Here is a 6,000-nt window from a genome sequence, read left to right on the forward strand (position 1 = left end):
GATGGCGAATATCAATATGCTTGGTCTTGCTATGTTGCACCGGGTTGAGGGAAATCTTGATAGCACTTTGATTGTCGCATAGAAGAGGCACTTTGTCACAAGTGACACCGTAATCCTTTAAAGTTTGCCTCATCCATAGCAACTGTGCACAACAACATGCAGCTGCCACATACTCAGCTTCGGTGGATGATAGTGAGACACAATTCTGCTTCTTTGAAGACCAACTTACCAGTGAGCGATCAAGGAATTGGCATCCTCTAGAAGTTGACTTCCTCTCCACACAATCTCCTGCCCAATCTGAGTCAGAATAGCCCACTAGGTTGAAGTTTGCTCCTTTGGGATACCATAGACCAAAGTTTGGGGTATGAGCCAAATATCGAAAGATTCGCTTAACAGCCATATAATGATTTTCTTTTGGTGCGGATTGAAACCGTGCACAGATCCCTACACTCAACATAATATCTGGTCTAGATGCACAAAGGTAAAGGAGGGATCCAATCATGGAGCGATATACCTTTTGATCCAGTGCTTTACCATCGGGATCACTGTCAAGCTTGCATCTTGTTGGCATGGGGAACTTGACCGGCTTGACATCTTCGAGCTCGAACCTTTTGAGCATGTCTTGAGTGTACTTGGCTTGTTTGATGAAGGTCCCTTCTAAGCCTTGTTTAATCTCGAATCCGAGGAAGAACTTCAACTCTCCCATCATGGACATCTCAAATTTCTCGGTCATTAGTGCAGCAAATTCTTCATTGAAAGAAATGTTAGGAGAACCAAAAATGATATCATCAACACATAGTTGGCATATGAACAAATCCCCTTTAACCCTCTTAGTAAAAAGAGTGGGATCTATCTTCCCAATTTCGAACCCACGATCTTGTAACAACTTAGTAAGATACTCATACCACACACGTGGGGCTTGTTTAAGGCCATAGAGTGCCTTATTAAGTTTGTACACATGATTGGGGAGCTTGGGATGTTCTAATCCCGGGGGTTGTTTGACATAGACCAACTCATTTAAAGGACCATTAAGAAAAGCACTTTTCACATCCATTTGCTGTAATTTGAAATATGATGAGAAGCAAATGCAAGCAGCATGCGAATAGATTCTAGACGAGCAACAGGGGCAAAGGTTTCACCGTAGTCGATACCCTCGACTTGGGAGTAGCCTTGAGCCACCAATATTGCCTTGTTTTGAATCACAATCCCATTGGCATCTTGCTTGTTTTTGAAAATCCATTTGGTCCCAATGACATTATGTTCCTCCTTTGGTCTTGGCACTAAATCCCAGACTTGATTACGCTCGAAGTTGTTGAGTTCTTCATGCATGGCCATAAGCCAACCCTCATCATCGAGTGCTTCCTGTACCTGTTGAGGCTCACAATACAAAACAAACGCGTGATGCTCACAATAATTCCAAATCTGTTGACGGGTGGATACTCCCCTTTTTAAACTACCAAGTACATTCTTCATAAGATGTGACTTGACTCTCAGCTTGTTCGCAATCTTGGCTACTCGACGCTCCAAGAGTTCTTCATTGGATAACTGGGGAGCATCGACTTGTTTACTTTGCTTGCCCTTGCGTCTTGAACCATCCTTAGCACCGCCTTTTTGTGCTGCAGACGGGAATTGCGAGACAGTATCCTGATCAACTTGATTTTCGACTTGAGCAGGTTCACTTGTTTGTCCTTGTACTTGTGGTTGCTCTTGATCTTGATCTTGTGCTTCTATTTGGTCTGGATCTTGTAGTTGCACTTGATCTTGATCTTGAGAAGGTTCAGAACCTTGGGTAGGTGCTTGTACATCATGGGACACGTCACCATCGTTGGGCAATTGATCTTGACCTTGAGCTTGTTCAACTTGTGGAGGGTCTTCTCTTTGTGCATCGGAAGCGTGTGGGGCTTGTGAGGGTGATGGCTCCACTTGAGTAGAGCATTGTCCTTCTCCTTCGTCCACAAGGGATTCCTCAATGGGGAGTATTTGACCAATCCCCATTCTTCTTATGGCTTGGGGAGGAATTTCATCACCTACATCACAAAGACCACTTTGCTCCACTTGGGAGCCATTATTTTCATCAAACTCCACGTTACACGTCTCCTCAATGAATCGGGTGGACTTGTTGGGGACACGGTAAGCATGAGAGTTTGTAGCATAACCAACAAAGATGCCCTCTTGTGCTCTAGAATGAAATTTAGCTAAACGTGCACCTTTCTTGAGAATGAAACACTTACAACCGAATACCCGGAAGTACTTGAGATTGGGTTTGTTTCCGGTGAGAATCTCATATGGGGTCTTGTTCAAGCCTTTTGCGGATATAGAGTCGATTAGACGCGTGACATGCTGTGTTGATGGCCTCAACCCAAAAGTTATATGGAGATTTGAATTCTGCCATCATTGTTCTTGCAGCATCCATCAAAGTCCGGTTCTTCCTTTCCGCCACGCCATTTTGTTGAGGGATATATGGTGCTGAATATTGATGTTTTATTCCCTCATCACCTAGAAACTCATCCAAGGTGTAGTTCTTGAACTCGGTGCCGTTGTCACTTCTAATCATCAAAATCTTTGCATCATGTTGACGTTGAGCTTCATTAGCAAAGTTGATGACAGTTTGTTGAGTCTCACTCTTCCTCTTGAAGAAATATACCCAGGTGTATCTTGAGTAGTCATCAACAATTACCAAATAGTACTTTCTGCCTCCAAGACTATCAAATGATGGAGGACCGAAAAGATCCATATGTAGGAGCTCCAATGGCATCTTAGTGTAAATGAGAGTCGTTTGATGATGATCAGTTTCATGAATCTTTCCTTCAATGCAGGCACTGCAAGCATGATCTCTAGCAAAACTCACATTTGTTAGTCCACGAATATGGTCCCCTTTAAGAAGACTTTGCAAAGATCTCATATTGACATGAGCTAGTCGGCGATGCCAAAGCCAACCCACATCAACTTTAGCCATTAGACAAGTCGCAGTCTTAGTGGGTCGCTTTGAAAAGTTCACCACATAAAGACCATTTTCGACATATCCAACATAGGCTACTTTAAGAGTCTTGCTCCACAAGAGGACCACAGTATCAAGATTAAATAAAGTGGAAAAACCCATAATTGCAAGTTGACGAACCGAAAGTAAATTGTAGGCAAGGGACTCAACAAGCATGACCTTCTCAATAGATAACTCTTGAGAGATGACCACCTTACCAAATCCCAATACCTTTGACGAGGATGCATCGGCGAATTGGACATGGGTGGGCATAGATGGAGAAGGATGCACATCCACCACTAAGTCCTTGCTTCCGGTCATATGATTTGTTGCTCCACTATCGAGCAACCATGACACCCCACCGGAAGCAAACTCCTGCAATAGATCAAGGCTTGGTTTTAGGTACCCATTTTTGAATGGGTCCTTTAATGTTAGAGACAAGGGTCTTTGGAACCCAAATAGCCCATTCAATGGACTCATAGTAAGAACCAACAAATTTGGCATAAACATGCCCATCACCAGCACGACATAAAACATAGGAAGGGTTGAGCTTGCCGGCTGTGTTAATAGGAATGATTTTGCCCTTCTTGATGTTACCATCATCCACCTTGTTCCTGTTCACCTCCTGAGTCCCTTCGCCCTCTTTGACAAAGATGTCCATGAGGGTAGGGGATCATTTGTTCATGTTCCTCCTTTTTCCTTTTGACTTGGAGGTAAGTCCAAGTCCCTCCTTTCCTACAACACCCTTTTGATTGCTCAAGAGGTCGTGCACGCTCTTCTCGCCTTGCATGCATGACACAAGGCCCTTCTCAAGTCTCTCCTTTAACTTGGCATTTTCCTCCAGAAGATGTACATGCTCACAACAAGGGTTAGTTGTACAAGCATTATCAATTAACACAAAGGGAGGACAAGTAGAGATTTCCTTGGTAAGCTTTGCTTGGAGTTGATCATGAGACTCTTTCAGAGAGAAATGAACACCTTTCAAGACCTTTGTGAGCCTTGTCAAGTGTGTCAAACTCCACTTTGAGTCTGTCATGGCCAACCCCAAGAGCATACTTTTCAGACTTAAGCATACGAGTAAGAACAGTATCATGATCTAGTTTCTTTTGCATTTTAGCGCAGTCATCGTTGTATGACTCCTCAAGAGCCAAACGTAGAGTGCGCTCCTTTTCTAGTGCAATAGATAATTCAGCAATCTCATCGGCATAGTCACGACTATGTCCCTGAAGCTCGGAGATGGTCTCCTCATGAGACTCGATGAGGTCATTAGCCTCACCCAGTTGTTCCAAGAGAGCAACAAAGTGCTTCTTGGATTCTCCCTTAATAGTGCACAGAAATTTGTCAAGGTCATGCTCATTAAGTTCCCCAACATCACTATCATCAACACAATTCAACAATGAAGGAGAAGTAGTGATGTTGGTCTTAATGATGGGGGTTACCTGATCGATACCTTTTGCCATGAGGCACTTGGCGATGTGGTTCTCGTTTGGGGCGTTGAAGAGAGACACCTTCTTGGGAGAGGGGTGGCAATAGCAACAGTTGCAGTTGCCACCATATCATCATCATCATCATCATCATCGGAAGGGTACTCTTCAAGGGCCATCATACCTTTTGGGTGGGGTTTCTTCACAAAGTTGTTCTTGATTGAGAATGACTTGGTTTTGTCTTTGCGAATGAGCTTGCCCCCGTTGTCTTCCCTTTTCCCATAGGGACATTCAGCAACGAAGTGACTCACATTACCATAGTTATAGCATGTCCTCACTCGTTGCTTGGGTTTGAACCCACTTGAGTTGTTCTTGGTGAAGGTGAGTCTCGAGTTCCTCTTGTTGCCCCAGAATTGCCTTGATGCAAGAGCCATGTGCTCATGATAAGCATACTTCCTGTCTTCAGGGCAGCTCTCCTCTTCCTCATCCTCTTCTTCTTCAAAATCCGCTTTTGCCTTTAACTCAATGTTGGGTGAAGCTGTCTTTGAGTGAACACGAGCAAGTGCATTGTCAGCTGTCTCGTTCATGATTGACATTGCAATGAATTCATCCAACACCTCACTGGAAGACAAGGAGTGGAAATCTGGTCGTTGGCGAATGACAGATGACATGGCTTTATTGAAAGGCATGATGGCCTTGAGAAACCTGCGCTTGACCCATGTATCATCCACATCCTTGCTCCCATGGTCCTTGAGTGCCACAGCAATAGCAGTCAACCTTCGATAGAGATCTCGAGGGCCCTCGTCTTCCTTCATCACAAACTCATCGGCCTTATCAAGTACCACTTCATAGTTGGACCGTTGAATGCTTGAGCTTCCCTTGTACAACACCATAATGTGCTCCCAACAGTCCTTGGCCAAAGTGAAGGGACGCAAGTGAGGAAGATCTTCAGGTGGCACTGCGGACTGGAGAATAAACAATGCAGAGTGATTATATTGATTGTCCGCTTCTTCTCTTGGAGTGAGGTTGCTTGGGTCATGGGGGATAATAGCCTTGCTCGATGATTCTCCACAAATTTGTTGAGCTATGATTCAAATGAGACTTAATAGAAAATACCCAGTTAGCAAAGTCACCTTTTACAAGCATAGGAGGAGGACCAACATGGTTAAGACGCGGTGTGGGAACCGGTCCTCCATAGACTTAGGGTGGTGGAACAGATGCGTAAGTCCCATTCCCATCATTTTCGAGAGGAGGGGAAGGTTGCATAACTTTAGCCGTTTCCCTAAAGGAATTGGCCTCCGAATCCGTGTTGGTGGGTTTAACCACCAACGCCGGTTCGGGAGAACTTTTAATTCCCTCAATTAACTCTTTAAGCATGTTCTTGACCTCGTTCGTCATGGACGTCTTGAGTGCGGCCATAGCCGTATTCAAGTCGTCCCTTGTGATCGAAGTCAAGTCCATGGCCTCGGTTTGCGCACGTGGAACTCCCGCATCATCTTCCATACTCTTCGGGTGGTTAAACCCTTAATAAAGAGACCTGGCTCTGATACCAATTGAAAGGATCGATATGGTTGACTAGAGGGGGGGGGTGAATAGGCA

This window comes from Hordeum vulgare, chromosome 5H, assembly GCF_904849725.1.
Source record: "Hordeum vulgare subsp. vulgare chromosome 5H, MorexV3_pseudomolecules_assembly, whole genome shotgun sequence".
Classification (NCBI taxonomy): domain Eukaryota; kingdom Viridiplantae; phylum Streptophyta; class Magnoliopsida; order Poales; family Poaceae; genus Hordeum; species Hordeum vulgare.